The 14,743-nt window shown below is 42.7% G+C and overlaps 1 long non-coding RNA gene across 2 annotated transcripts; it reads right to left on the bottom strand.

The window, feature by feature from the left end:
- Positions 1-8,399: 8,399 nt before the first annotated feature.
- Positions 8,400-14,208, bottom strand: LOC146404221 (uncharacterized). 2 transcript variants are annotated; one of them, XR_014844998.1, is made up of 3 exons: positions 13,760-14,208; positions 10,738-10,862; positions 8,400-10,240 (listed from the first exon to the last, which is right to left on the bottom strand). It is a non-coding gene; the product is annotated as an uncharacterized LOC146404221 (long non-coding RNA). The 2 variants fall into 2 exon arrangements; XR_014844999.1 differs by having other exon boundaries at positions 8,400-10,162.
- Positions 14,209-14,743: the final 535 nt, after the last annotated feature.

The raw sequence follows: 14,743 nt of genomic DNA, 5'->3' as shown, positions 1-14,743 counted from the left end.
GGAAGGGAAGTGTTTTCTCTATGTCCACGCTGCGACACAGAAAAAGAAAAAAAGATACCCATCGAAATATTAGCCATCCACTGGCATGAGGCTAGAAATGTAAAACAGATGAAGGAACACATCGGGTCTTAAGCCTCTATAGTGTTTGAATCTTTTACAATCCGACTCCAAGCAATTGAGGGAGACGGAGGCTAAGACGTGCTGCCTGCCACCTACACGGTCATTCAGCAAAGTCACAGACCTAATTCAGAATTGCCTGCAAGGTGTTTGGTCTAGTACTTGCCTTCACCCATCTGTATGTGCCATGCATATTTTCCTACTGTCATCTGAGCATGTACAAAAAAGAATGACATAGGGACGGTATTTCCGGCTGTTGTCCTTTAATCCTGGGCTCTGTATATGAGGCCATGTTTACTTCCGTTTTCCGGTTTACTCATGTCCTCCTGAAGGTTATTGACAAAGTGTTGATGCCCAGAAGATTATAAAGCTCTTGGGTGTTACCCAGGGAAAAGCAGCTGTATGCCCGCTAGAATTCGCCCACAGTCTTTTCAGAGAAATTGGCACAAGCAATAGATTTCCTGTTTTCCTTCATAGAAAAGTCTATTTCCAGGATTGTAAAAATGTCTGTGGATTTGTAGTGGACATACCTTGGTTGTAACTGAAACTGTCGATTCGACTGTCATTAATTTGCAAATTGTCTCAAGATATTCCTCGTCTTTCTTTACTTAGTTCTTATAGTTATAAAACAAAAAGAAAAATACAGACGTAACCACTTAAAAAAGAATTCATATTCAAAATGGGGAATTTAGTTCCAGAGTTAGCCTGTATCATTCCTTGCTTTCTCAAAGGTTTTCTCCAAGAATTCTGCTGAATGGAGTGAATCTAATGTACATAGGATTTTATTTATTGATCACAAGGAAATAGGAAGTGGTGATGGTGGAGAAGAGAAGGCAGAGAAAAGACAAAATGTTTTAAGAAATCATAGTGATTAAAGATCAATATGAAATGAAACACAATTTGGAAAAGAGTTAAGCCAAGAGAAAGATGTTAAATTCATAATAAGTTTTGGGAAAATGTGATGCAAAATGAAAATGTTTGCTGTTTGTAAGATGGAAAGCGCCCTTTCCTTTGTAATAAAAGCTATCTCTTTAGAGGTATGACAGTGTTCTTTGCGGAAACGACTCGCCGTGAATGATGAGACTGATGAAGGGCCCGATTTCAGCCAGTCACAGGCAGAAAACAAAGCCCCAGACGACTGGAGAGAGCCTCGGTATTGTTGCAGGCAGGATATGGCTTCACTATTCTACCGTGCACGTTGAAATCTACACGTCATTGCCAAAGCACAAAAGGTGATCCGTGCATTTGTATGCTGAATAGGCTGCATTCGGATTGCCTTTTGGTGACTTTGTTGGAAGAGCGTATTTAGCACCTGCTTTCATTTTTACTGCTGAAGCCAATTAAACCATCTATAAGGCCCTGAACAGCCAAAGCTCTTCTTTTCTCTTTATTTGTCAGTCAGCACTAGCCGGGCTCCCCCTGTCTACTGAGGTCCCTCTGTTTTGCCGGGATGGCAGCAGCAGCACAGGCCACATAGGAAATACTGGGCTATGAATCAGAGGGAAACAGATTCAGGAATCTAGGGAGTCAAATTTCTAGCTTTTTACATAGCCTGGGAATCTGGCCATGGACTCAAATCTGACATAGAGAGACATAAACTCAATCAGCTCCACCATACTGTGTTAGAAAAATCTGTCTTCCCTCTTTCCCAAATGGCAACATCCTTACTGCTATTCTCCCCCAAATGTAGGAATAATATATATTCTTTGGGGAAAAGTGACGATGTATAAAATAGAGGTGAAATTCTCTCTCTCCCCCCCCCCAGTGTCATCACCTCCTAGACTTAACTCTTTGTTAATATTTTGTTACAAGTATTCCAAATATTTTCTGTAAGTGGGAACACAATTTTGTTTTTCTTTCCTTTCTCTCTTGTGCTTTGTAGGGCTGTACCCGCAGCATATGGACGTTCCCAGGCTAGGGATCCAATCAGAACTGCAGCTGCCGGTCTACACCATAGCTACAGCAATGCCAGATCTGAGCTGAGTCTGAGACCTACACCACAGATCACGGCAACGCCAGATCCTTAACCCACTGAGCAAAGCCAGGGGTGGAACACGCATCGTTATGGATACTAGTCAGGTTCGTAACTTGCTGAGCCACAATGGGAACACACTTTTGTTTTCCTGAAATGAAAAAAATACGATACTTTTTGTTGTGCGGTGTCATCTTTTACCTTAATACCACGCATTGGGCATCTCTCTGGGTTGATATCAACAGACCTACATTTCACTCTATAAACAGCAGTGTTGTTATTTATTTACCAGATCCTTTAGTGAGGGGCATTGCCCCGTTATAAATGGGGCCACCAGGACTATTTTTTCACATACAACTTTCCACAATTATCCTTTTGTCTCCTATATACCCCCCCCCCATGTGGAACCTTGGGATCAAGAGTATGCATGATTTACATTGCTGTGCAGGTTGCCACTGGCCCTGGAGAAATGCTGTACTAAATACACTCTCACCAGATGGATACAAAAGTGTTACATCTCCCACCTCTTTGCCCCAACTGGATATTGTCAACATTTTTAATGACGGATAGGCAAAGACCAATAGCTAATTTTTCTGTAACTTAATACAAGAACAGTCTTCCCCCTCACCCCCCCCAAACCTAGATCTGGGCGTATTTTCTGCAGGAAAAGTCTCTGTCCTTTAGCTCTGGGACCCCTCCCCCACTCCCATCCTCTGCCCTGTCCCGATCATTCGTGCACTGTTGGTCCTTGTTGGACTTTTGCTGAGCTCTCTTCCCCCAGCTAAGCAGAGGGGTAGTTGCTTTCTGTCTCTGCCCTAGCGTCTCATATGTATACACACACAATCACAAATCGCAGTCGTGGTCATTCCGCAACATACGCATACACACAATCTCTCTCTCTCACACACACACCACATCACACACAAACTCATATGTGCAATCATATCATACACACCACATCATATGATAACTGTGTTATTATGCAATCAACATGAAGTCAGTTTCCTGACTAGTTCAGAGGTCTGTCACATTCCTGGGACAATTCAAACGCTTCCAGTGGCCTTTGCTAGATGTCATTCTTGTCGTCTCTGGTCTCTGGTACCTTGCTCCTGGAGCTGAGCGCTCTTTCCTCCCGGCTGGGCACATTTGCACTCTCACAGCACAAAGGCCGCTGGTAGGAAGGTGAGAACTGAAGTTCTTGGGCACCAACTGAAATTGACAAGAAATGGCTTAAATCTGTCCCCTCTCTCACCCAAACCAACATATATTATTTCCCCTTAAATCTTGTCCCAGAGATTTTGAAGAATGAAATGAGGAAAGGCCTAAGTAGACCCAGTTTTGTCTGGTTTCTGCTTAAAACATGCTGGTTTACCATTAGCCCAGTGTTTCTTTCCTAATGCACAATTTTCTTCATTGATTTTTTCCCCCTCTGTCACCAGCATTGCTCAAAACGGAACGGCGAAAATATGCTGACCTGTTTTCTTTCCTCAGAGGTTCTTAGCAATGAGACTCACACAGAACACATCCATCAAATCTACTACTTAATTAAAATACAATGTTAGGCTGGGGAAGTATAAATAATCGAGCTTGGAAGGAATTTGTGTAGGAATACTCCTTCTCCCTCTAGTCTTCTGTATTTGAGCCTGGATCTAACTTTTTGGAAGGGAGTTTGCATAACACAGTTATGGGCCAAATGGACCTGGGTTTGCATTCTACACCCGTGTGAACTCAGGATAATTTTCCTTTCTGAGCTTCAATTTTTTTTTTTTGGGGTGTTTAAAATGGGGTTGGAGTTCCCGTCATGGCTCAGTGGAAATGAATCTGACTAGTATCCATGGGGACATAGGTTCGATCCCTGGCCTCACTCAGTGTGTTAAGGATTTGTCATTGTCGCGAGCTGTGGTGGAGGTCTCGGATGTGGCTCAGATCTGACATTGCTGTGGCTGGGGCGTAGGCCAGCAGCTGTGCTGCCGGTGCGGCCCTCAAAATAAAAAAAAAGACAAATAAAATAAAATAGAATAAAATAAAATAAAATGGGGTTAATAGAAGTACCACTAGCATAAGGATTAAATGAGTACTTTGTGAAATATAAGACTTCCCTAAATGTAACAATATTATTAGGGTAATTACAATATTATTCATTCAAAATTGTTTATTGGGCATCTCCTGTGTACCAATACTGTATAAGGAATTAGGGAGAATATGGTGATTAAATTTACTGCCAAAGAACACAGTTGCTGCTCTCCAGAAGCTTTCTCTGTGATGAGGAAGAGAATCTAACACACGTTTTCTTTCTTCTTCTTCTTCTTTTTTTTTTTTTTTTTGTCTTTTTGTACTTTTAGGGCCGTACCTGCGGCATATGGAGGTTCCCAGGCTAGGGGTCAAATCAAAGCTGTAGCTGCCGGCCTACGCCACAGCCATAGCCAACGCCAGATCCAAGCCGTGTCTGCAACCTACACCACAGCTCACAGCAATGCCAGATCCTTAACCCACTCAGTGAGGCCAGGGATCAAACCCACAACCTCATGATTCCTAGTCGGATTCGCTTCCTCTGTGCCACTATGGGAACTCCATAACAAACGTTGTCAATAAATGATAAGGAGAAAAGAAAGCGCAGCATGTATATGGGGTGCTCATAGCATCTCATAGCTCTGGCTAGGACACATCTGGGAGGACTTCCTGGAGGGAGTGGCATTGGGTTTTCCTTAGATTACAGGGCATCTAGAGAGATGTGTTTGGATGCGCATTTTAATTTTCTTCTATGGAATACCTGACTTCACCAATATTGAATTAATCAACATTCATGGACCCCCTAATGTTAACTAGGCTCAAAGAGAACCCAGACATGGGTCCCACTCTCAAGGATTCTGTCATTTCCCTTGGGACATAAAAAGTGTGTATTGTGTATACATCATGACAGTAATCACTGCTAACATTTACAGTCAGTGTGCTGCATGTTAAGCTCTAAGTACTTTGCAGGGATTGGTTCATTTCATCTCCAGAGTGAGATCCATGAGGAACACGCCATTGTTCCACCCATTCTCTGGATGATGAAACTGAGGCAGGTGGACTTAAGGACTTCTCCAAGTTCGCACTGTGAGGGAGAGGTAGGATGAGGTACATGAACTGTGGAGGTGTGAGGATAGGAGGGAGGAAGCGAGTCCTAGAAGAAAAAATCCCCTCGCATTCTTCCTTTCCCCTTTAATATGTGATTTCCAACACGGCCGTCTTCATTCTTTTGGTTTTAGTCACAGAAGGGGTTTTCCTCTGGTTAACATGCAAATACCAGAGAATGGTGTTAACCTATAGGAGTTAAACCTCATTCTGGAAAGTTCATCAGCTCTTTAAGGTGGTGAGGAATCAGGAGAGAATCTGAGACCCTGGATGAGAGGGAGGATCCCTGGACCGTGAGAACGTGGGTTCAATCCCTGGCATTGCTCAGTGGGTTAAGGATCTCTAGTTGCTGCTTGCTGCAGTGAAGGTCACAGATGCGGCTTGGATCTGGCATTGCTGTGGCTGTGGTGTAGACCTCAGCTGCAGCTCTCATTTGCCCCCTAGCCTGGGAACTTATGCCGTGGGTATGGCCATAGAAAGAAGAAACAAACAAAAATTATGAGTTAAAAAAAACCCACAATGTAGTATTTATATTTGCATGTATATATGTATGCATAATTATACTTGTATGTATATATGAAATATATGTGTATGTACATATAAATATTATATATAATTTTGTGTGGGTAAAAGAGGATTTTGTTAAGATTCAGTCCTTGTGCACCAGTCATTTCAATCAGCCCAAGTCTATTGACTTCCGTATCGAATGTCTGTCATCACGGTTGTGTTTTAATCTAAATTGACCACTTGGGCATCTGTTAACCTTTGAACATTGCTTTGTGATACAGGTCCAATCTCCAATCTTTCCCAGTTCAGTCTTGTAAGCTTGTGCTTTTCCTGACATCATTCTAATGTGCTAGAATGCGGGAGGTCTCTCTTTTCTCCCGCATTGCAGGCATCTCTGTCTCTTATGTGCATCTATTACACAGCCCCGCTCTGTGCTCTTTCATCCTGCTGCCTGCTCAATACCGTATTAAGGAACTGAAACTCTAAGAAGGCACATCAGGGCAGAAATGGAGAAGCCACTGGAAAAGTACCATTGTCTGGGGGTGAGATAAATACCCTTTCTCAGAGAATTCATTATAAATGATGCTGCCTTCCTGAGGGAAGATTGATTTGCTCAACGGAATGGAGGGAAAATGACAAAGAAACACTGGGAAGCCGAGGGAGTGGTGCGAGCAGGATGAGAGGCTACTTCAGGAAATTTAGACTCTGTGTTTAGGACAATGACTCCAGAGTTTTAGAAGAGGGACTAAAATTAAATCAAGAATCTTTGCCCTGTTCTCCTGAACGCTTCATGTGATTGCTTTGGAGTAAAGGATACTATGCGAAGCAGCTGAAACTATTGGGAAGAATTATTTATCGAGAACTCTTTTTTTGTTGCAGGGAGTTTTACCCCCGTCTCTAAAAAAAATTTACCATCACAGTTGATGTGCAGTCCTCTCAGAACTATAAAATAAGGCAAATGGGAGAGCCTACATTCCTGCGGCGATAACTGGAGTTGAAACATTTCATATGCTCCGGAGGAGAAAATTCAGGAACTAAATTGTACACAAAGGACAAAGGAAGATACGCAGCATGTCACCCTTCCCTCTGTGTTGACTTTGATCCCAGTCTTTGAGCTGAAATTAAGCTTTGCCATAGGAACAATAGAGTAAGGGATTCTTTAGGCTAAAACCATATTGCCAGAGAAAATAGGGAATGATCTGAAGTGGGAAGGAGTGTTTGGTGAGGGTTGCAAGAAATGCATTTTCGTTTATTATTATTATTATTTTTCAGCTGCACCTGCGGCATATGGAAGTTCCTGGCTAGGGGTTGAATCTGAGCTGAAGCTGTGACCTACACCACCGCTGAGGCACCGCTGTGTCGGACTGGGGGTCAGACTCATGCTGTCACAGAGATAATGCCTTATCCTTAACGGGCTGCACCACAGCAGGAACTCAAGAAATGTATTTTAACAGGAAGAATTTTGAGATGAAAACTCAGATTCTTTCAAATCCCTGGTTAGCCCTTGTGACAAATGCATCTTTGACACCATGTCCTAATCTCTCATACTTAAAACTCTTCTGATACGTTGATGGGGGCCGGGGGAGGGGGGGTGTCCCAGGGCTCTTCCTTTGCTTAGGCAAAAGGTTCCGTCCCCAAACACCCATTGTCCCTTGTACAGTGGAGAACTGTTTAACCTTGTCTGTTATGATGGTTGGTGTCAATACCTAGCTCAGGGGTCAGGCTATGGTCAAATTCAGTCCACCGACTTTTTCATCAATGAAGTTTTGTTTGCTTGTTTGGAATTCAGCCAGCCATCCCTTCCTTTTTGCAGTGTCTGTGGTTGCTTTTGCATCATAAAAGAAGAATTTAGTTTTGACAGCAATAGGACGCCCACAAAACTAAACGTATTCACTATCTGACCCTTTAATAGGAAAAGTTCGCTAAACGGTGCTGGTTGATTAGAACATGGTGAGGCCAAAGTTTTAGGTTTTAATTTGCATTTCTTACCTCCAGCCCTAGAAAGCTGCCCTGTCAGTGCTTGTGGCTGGTCACATGACGGTGCCTGCTACCTCTGACCAGTTTATCCACAGTGGTTCTACTGACGGCCTAGCAGGGGAGGACTAAGATAATTTTTTTAAAAATAGTGGGTTGAAAGTTTTTTGTTTGTTTGTTTTCTTTTTAGGGCCGCACCTGTGGCATATGGAAGTTCCTGGGTTAGGGGTCAAATCAGAGCTGTGGCTGCTGGCCTACACCACAGGCACAGCAATACCAGATCTGAGGTGTATCTGCGACCTATACCATGCTTGTGGCAATGCCGGATCCTTAACCTACTGAGCAAGGCCAGGGATCAAACCTACCTACGTCCTCACAGATACTAGTTGGGTTCTTAACCTGCAGAGCCACAACAGGAACTCCTGAAAGTTTTTATAGACACTTTGCTTGCATTTTGAATGAAAACTCTGAAATACATTTGGTGCTTCAAAGAGGACAATAAGGTATTTGGGAGATGATTGAATCTTGATTACATTGGAAAGTGAATTAATTATTCACTACGTAGGTAAAATAAAGCACTTTCCAAATAAGCATAATCATTTCCACTGCATTTTCTCAACAAAAAAGACTGATTGCACATTTTCAAAATACAAGGCCACTCCCATCCCATGCTAAGTAGATGTGGTCATATAACTGCAACACAACTGAATAATTACACACAGAAATGCACAGTTTATAGATAAACAACTTCACAGAAGATGTTGCTAATTAATTGTGTCAATTGTATTAGAGGCATCATTCTCCAGCCTCTAAAACGGCACCTGCCTTTTGGCCCTTAGGGGGTCAGTGTGGTGAGTATAAGGGAAATGATAATTTTTTAGAGTATGCATATCTTCAGTGAACTGTCCTTTAAATCACTCAGGACCTGGTTGCCATTTTCACATCCCGGAGAAGTGGCTGAGACCCAAGGGGTTTCGGTGTTTGGGGGTGACATACTCTGTAGCACAGAATATTATGCTTCGTTTGAGGTGAATATCTCCAATGGCTCTCTTTAGCTTTCAGTACGAAGTGTTCCACAACTCGCTTCTCTCTCTTGAGCCCCAGTGATCCCATCCTTGCACCACCGTAGATCCTTTCTTGCTTGCCTCGTGGCCTCTGGGTCTCTGATTCTTTGTCCTCTGTGGATCAAAGCCCTTGCATTTCACATAGGTCTCATTTAGCACTTCCTGTGTTCTACCGACACTATATGTTCTGAGTGCAAAGGCTATCTTCCATCTGCCTTGCAGACCGAGCAAGAAGCATAGCATCCTACATACAATAAGCTCTCAGAGAACTGCTGCTGTCGAGGGCACCATGTTTAACGGTTTTCCATTTTGCTTATTCTGAGGGTCTTATTCTCTCCCGATTTATCTCTGGATCAAATGGCTGAACCTAGTCATGTTGCCTTTAGTCTGTGTTCCCTCCCTTGTTATGCCCTGTTGGCACCCAACCTGTCAGCATCATTCTTTCCTCTGCCAGAACCAAGCCCTTCCATGCCTTTCTTTGTCCCTTGATTGTCCAGCCTTCCTCCAGGAAACCTTCATGGATTTCCTCTCGTCATTTGCACCTTGTCAGCACCATCTAGGGGCGAAATTTATCTCCAGCACAATCCTGTAACTATAGCTTATTCTTATTTGGCGGGTGGAGGAGGGGGCAGTGCTCATGTTTGTGGTTGTGGCCGAAAAGTGAAGGTTGGACAAACAGTTCCTGAAAATTTCCTTTGTCATCGTGCTGCTTCCTGTGGGTCCCGAGTACTCCTCACCCGTAGCTCTGTTTGGACACTTCTTTACTCTGCATTATATTATAGTTGCTCATCTCTCCACCCTGACTGGACTTTCAGGATTTTGGAAAGGGAGAGAAGGTGGATACATCTGTGGTACATCAGTTTGGCAATGGGGCTTAGTTTATCGTAGGTACTCAGTGGCTATTTGGAGTTGAAATAACACAGTCTTTTCTGCCCTGGAGCTGAGTTTCTCTTGTGATTAAGGACTATTTCTACTAGGCAAAGCACTGCTGTTCTCAAATAGAATAAAACCATCATCTGGATTCACTGCCAGCCCAAAGCCTTCTTCAAAATGATCAATTTCATTCCTGATTTCTTAAAGCATATGCTCCTAAATCGTTAGCAAGATAATTGCTCAGTAATGCTAAATGCTTCAACAAATGTGTAATGTGCTTCACATAGTGAAAAAATAGTTATAGGAAAGTTTATAATTTAGTCGTATCCTTTGGCCAGGTTAACCTCTCTATGGTGGTTTTTTTATTCTGTAAAACGAGGTTGAGGATGGTGGACAAATATTAGGGTCCTTTTTATTTTCGGTAATTCCTCGTGGTTCTCCCTCTTGCCATGGCTCTCCTCTACCCACTGTACATGTGGTCTAATATTTCCACGATTCACAGAATTCTTCAGAAGATTTCCTTTATGCATGGGGACAGCTCCTACAGCAAGAAATGGCAAAATTCATGCGGGAGAAGACATTTAGCTGGCCTTATCCACATGTCCTCTGCATGCTTTCGCTGCAATCAGGATAAAAATGGGAAAATCAGGGTGATGGAACAATGATTTTTGTGGCAATTTAAGTCATTTTTTTTTAAACAAAAGATGCTAATTGAAGCCCAAGATGTAACTGTATAAACTTCCCTTTGCTGAATGAGATGTGCCCATCAGAAGTATCCATCTCAGGTTTCCCTAAACAGAGTACTCACTTGAGGTCTCTACCCTGGATCACCTCAGAGCAAGACTCAAAACTGGGCTGTTCAAGAGAAGGTGATTTTCTAGGAGCTCCTTGTGGGGATGGCATTTCCTGGGGCAAGTTCTTGGAAGTGAGCAAGGGCCAGCACCATTAATGAAGCAGACCCTGCAGGTGCAAGCCCTGTGGGTTTCAGTTCAGTTTCACCCTTGAGAGGTCAGTGACAGCCACCCTAGGGGCACATCTGCAGGCCTCTGGGAAAGACATCGGGTTTAGACTACGTGGGAAAGAAAAGAAGTTCAGTTCGAAAGTTGACTTCATTACCTTTGCTGCTTTCAGAGAGCTTCCTCTTTGCTCTTCTCACCCTGTTCTTACCCACGCTGCTGACCAATTTTGGCATTTGATTCTTCCACAAACTACTGGTTCCCAGTTTCACTTTCTGTACCTAGCTGAGAAATACAAATGGGGTTAGATCTCGTTGAGAAATACAGGAAAATTCTCTCTGGTTTGGAGTCTTGCCAGACTCGGCCGATAGTTTCCATGAGGGCAAGGCTGCTGCTGTTTGCTTCTGTGTCTCTGTCTGGGCAGCTCAAAGAACTTGATACAGACTGTCACATGCATTTCACTCAAGGCAAGTTGGAGGCTTGCATTATTGTAAAAGTTTCTTTAAAGCTCTATTTTTTTTTTTTTTTCTTTTTACGGCCTCACCCACTGCATATGGAGGTTCCTAGGCTAGGGGTTGAGTCGGAGCTATAGCTGCTTGCCTACACCACAGCCACAGCAACTTGGGATCCGAGCTGAGTCTGCAACCTACACCACAGTTCATGGCAACACCAGATCCTTAACTCACTGAGCAAGGCCTGGGATCCGACACGCAACTGCATGTTTCCTAGTCGGACTCATTTCCCTGCACCACCAGGGGAACTCCAGCATTTAGTTTAAAGAGGACCATGTTATAGAGGCACAGCCATTTGACACATCCTGGGAGATTGGTCCCTGACTTAAAAACCTCTCCAAACTGATTGGACGAATAGCTTCGGGTTTTGCTGATTCCATTCTTTTGTTCTTGGCTCCTCGCATTTTCATTTTTTGTTTTTCGACGTTGTTAGAGATACTATAGAACCTTAAACAGTCATGCTACTGCTTCTCCTGCCACCTAATAAGAATATTGGGTTAAGAATTAATAAATCTAAATTATTTCCTTGCTCTGCTGTTGGGACTCTTCACTGGGTGCAATAGTAGGCATCTCTAGGCCTGAGTTTCTTCACCCACACAATGAAAATGAGGAACCATATTACCTCCAAGACACCTTCCAGCTCTGCTATTTACAGAAGTACACAACATGTTTGATCGCTTGCTGTGCAGGAAAAAACATGCAAAGACTATCGGAGTTTCTTTGTCGGAATCTCCCTTGCAGGCCTTCTCTCTCTGTCTTAAAATCTTAGCTACAATTTTAAAAAATCTTGTTCAAAACTCCACATGCTTGTGGTATAGAAGAGTTAGGAAATATAGATAAACAAAAATACTAAAAATTATTGTTGTATCACTACTCTTGGATAACTACTAATCCTGGGATATATATTCCTTCTGACATTTCCCCAGACTTTTCTGAAAACACACACACACACAGACCCTTTAGTCATGTAAGTGACATCTTGAAGGTTATTAAGGTTGAGATGCATTAAGAAACCATCACCACTAGGTGTTTGAGATACATCCAGAGATTGGAGGAGGAACAGAATGGTCCTTGGCTTCTTTTTTGGGGTCATGTGTCAGTTCATCCAGTTTTGCCTCAGATGGGCTTCCTCTGGCCGCCTTCTCCTTTTTTTTTGTTTGTATTTTTTTATATTCTACATATGACTGGTATCATACAGCATTTGTCTTTCATGGTCTGACTCATTTCATTTAGAACAAAGCCTTCCAGTTCTATCCATGTTGCTGTAAATGGCTACATTTCATTCGTGTTTATGGCTGAGGAGCTTTTTTTTTTTAAGTCCATTGTGTGTATGTACACACACACATAATCTTTTTTTTTTTCTTTTAGGGCTGCATCCACGGCACATGGAGATTCCCAGGCTAGGGGTTGAATTGGAGCTGCAGCTGCTGGCCTACACTGCAGCCACAGCAATGCAGAATCTGAGTTGCATCTGTGACCTATACCACCGCTCAGGGCAATGCTGGATCCTTAACCCACTGGGCGAGGCCAGGAATCGAACCTGCACCCTCATGGATGCTAGTCAGATTCATTTCCACTGAGCCAGGATGGGAATTCCACACAATCTTTTTTTTTTTTTTTTGTCTTTTTGTCTTTTTGTCTTTTTGTTGTTGTTGTTGTTGTTGTTGTTATTGTTGCTATTTCTTGGACCACTCCCGCGGCATATGGAGGTTCCCAGGCTAGGGGTCCAATCGGAGCTGTAGCCACCGGCGTACACCAGAGCCACAGCAACACCAAATCCGAGCCACGTCTGCAACCTACACCACAGCTCACGGCAATGCCGGATCGTTAACCCACTGAGCAACCTCATGGTTCCTAGTCGGATTCGTTAACCGACTGCGCCACAACGGGAACTCCCACACAATCTTTTTTATCCATTTAATTCTTGATGGATAAAAGCTGCTTCTGCATCTTTGGTCTTCTTTTTGTCTTAGACTTTTCACCTTCTTTCCCCATCTCCTGGTTTATTCCTTTAATTTATTTCTTTTCCTGGAGAGGTGGTAGCAGCACCATTCATCCTGTGCTTCTTGGATAGGACTTTTGTTTATTCAGAGTTGAGCATTTACAGGACCAACACACACTTTGGTTATAGTGATGCCTTTTATGGCATAAACTCAGTACCTTACTAAGTAACAGGTGCTCTGCCTCTTTAAAAAGACACAAACAAAACAACACGGAATAAGAGAATAACTACAACAACAATAATGGCAGAATAACAAAACTCCTCCCAGAAAGGACGCGAAGAGAAAGAAAAACACAAGGTGAGGAAGGAAGAAAACTCTGACTTGCTTTGTATTTACATTTGTAAATACTTTCGCAACATACTTTCTGTCTCAACAATCTTTTTATTTAATTTTATTACTCAATGAACTTATTACATTTATAGTTGTACCATGATCATCACAATCCAATTTGATAGGATTTATTTACATTCATAAATACTTTCGCAACATACTTTCTGTCTCAGCAATGTTTTTAAAACTGTGACCACACTTTATACAGTTTGAAATCCACTTTTTCATGTAATAAAGCCGCCGTCTACATCTCTCCGCATCATCTAATAAATACCTAAATTATATATTTAGTGGTCGAATATTCTTGCAATGAGGAGAGATAAATTACCTAACTTACCTCCATTTCTGTTTTTGCTGATATAAACAACGATCACATTGGGTGAACAAACGAGGGTAATGGTTTCGTTATTCATGTTAGAATCCTTTATGTTCATGATCAGTGTATGCCACTATGCGCCCACAGTCCTGGCAGACATCACAAGAGACTACGACCCTGCAGCTGGGCTCACAGCGCAGTGCCCCAGCGATCCACAAGTCATTGATGGGAGATGACAAGTGAGATGAAATCTAGGTCACTCGACTTCTCTGAGTCCCCACATTGCCCAAAGCAGGAATGAAGTAGCATTAGAATCTATCTCCTGTTGATGAGCATAGTAAATTCTTTTATAATAGCATATTCATATGAATTCTTCTAAGTTGGCCATAGGCAAAAAGAGATAGGTTAGTGTTATGGACTGAATGCCCCTCCAATTTATATGTGGAAGTGCCAACCCCCAGTATGACTCTATTGGGGGATGAAGCCCTTATTATGTAAATAAAGGTTAAATGAGGTCATAAGGGGAAGCGGGGGCTGATCCAATAGGACTGGTATCTTCATAAAAAGAGACAGGAGAGAGCTCTCTTTCAATTTCAGTCTCTCTCTCTTCCAAATGAGGACATAGGGTGAAAGTGGCTGTCTACAAGCCAGGGAGGGAATTCCCTGGGAACTGAATATGTCAGCACCTTGATCAGGGACTTCTAGCCTCCAGAACTGTCAGAAAATAATATATCTGTGGCTCAAGCCACCCAGTCTATGGTATTCTGTTCTGGGCGCCCAAGCAAATTAAGACAGTTGATACACTATTACAAAGTACTGCTAAGTTAAGGAGAAAACATCAGGTTTTCCCCTGAAAGATGTAATTCCTTTGGCTGAACAGGCAAATATGTTTCCATTCGTGAATCAGAAATTTTGAAATGTGATTAACTCGATGCATCACCTGAACAAATCACAGAGTCCGTAGGACTGAACCGGTGAGAGAGAAACGTACCTGCTCGGTTCAGC

This window comes from Sus scrofa, chromosome 4 (genome assembly GCF_054392235.1).
Source record: "Sus scrofa isolate SSC_HxYL_T2T_F1_AM1 chromosome 4, Sscrofa_HxYL_maternal_Yorkshire_Landrace_v2.0, whole genome shotgun sequence".
Classification (NCBI taxonomy): domain Eukaryota; kingdom Metazoa; phylum Chordata; class Mammalia; order Artiodactyla; family Suidae; genus Sus; species Sus scrofa.
Note: the sequence above shows the minus strand (reverse complement) of the source record. Positions and strands in the feature narration are given on the sequence as shown.